This window comes from Coregonus lavaretus, assembly GCF_964263955.1.
Source record: "Coregonus lavaretus genome assembly, chromosome: 6".
Taxonomy (NCBI): domain Eukaryota; kingdom Metazoa; phylum Chordata; class Actinopteri; order Salmoniformes; family Salmonidae; genus Coregonus; species Coregonus lavaretus.
Window position 1 is genome coordinate 5,215,141 of NC_139993.1, and position 1,398 is coordinate 5,216,538.

Sequence of the window (1,398 nt, forward strand, 5' to 3'; positions counted from 1 at the left end):
TGTATCCCCTTAAATGCTGCAAGCCAATGCTGATGTCAGGTTGACCATGCAGCACCTTTAAGGGGCCATCTTAAAACTGCAATCAGCCAAACCTGGAGTGTACAGAAAAACTGAATCATCTCAATTAAATGACCTAGAGATCTTAAAACGACTACATTTCAGTAGCTCCCTGTCCATATGAGCTATAGATCTACAGACAAGTGTGGTGGATTCCTTGACACCTTTTATTTTTCTTTATCCCTTTTGATGTTCGACAAATATTTATATTACAGCTGTGGTTATTAATTCATGTAAAGATTTCATTTTCAATAGCTTCCAATCCATATGACATATACATCTAACCACTTGATGTTAGGTCATTGACCTCCCTCCCCATTAGAATTGCACATTTTAATTTGACTGATTTTACATGAATATTTCCTGTGATGTGAAATTTTCAGGACCTTCCTGTCCATATGAGCTACAGGTCTACAGACAAGTGCGGTGGGTTCCTTGACCTTTCTTATAAATGGTACACTTATTGGAAATATTTTTCAGATTACTGCTTTGGATACCAATTCAAGTATAGATCTACTTTTCTATGGCTTTATGTCCTGTAAATATTGTACATATTTAACAGTTGCCAGTTTATTAGGTACAACCATCTAGTACTGTGTCTGACCTCCCTTTGCCACTAGAACAGCCTGAATTATTTGGGGCATTCTACAAGGTGTTAGAAACGTTCCACAGAGATGTTGGTCCATGCTGACGCGATGGCATCACGCAGTTGCTGCAGAATGCTGCGAACAACCCGTTCCATCTCATCCCAAAGATGCTCTGTTCCAGTCTATTTTTTATTTTTTTTTGTCATTTAGCAGACGCTCTTATCCAGAGCGACTTACAGGAGCAATTAGGGTTAAGTGCCTTGCTCAAGGGCACATCGACAGATTTTTCACCTAGTTGGCTCGGGGATTAGAACCAGCGACCTTTCGGTTACTGGCACAACGCTCTTACCCACTAAGCTACCTGCCGTCTATGTTTTTCCACTCCTCAATTGTCCAGTGTTGTAATCGCGTGCCCACTGGAGCCGCTTCTTCTTGTTTTTAGTTGACAGGAGTGGAACCCGGTGTGGTCGTCTGCTGCAATAGCCCATCTGTGACAACGATCGACGAGTTGTGCGATCTGAGATGCCACACCACTGTTGTACTGCACCGTTATTTGTCTGTTAGTGTCTGTTTTTTTAAAATACTTTTTTTTTTGGGGGGGGGTAGATCAGCTTAATATTGAAGATAGATTGTAACTTCCATCAATGTAATTGTCTGCATCACTTCCAATCCCCCATGTTTTTATATACACTGCTCAAAGAAATTAAGGGAACACTTAAACAACACAATGTAACTCCAAATCAATCACACTTCT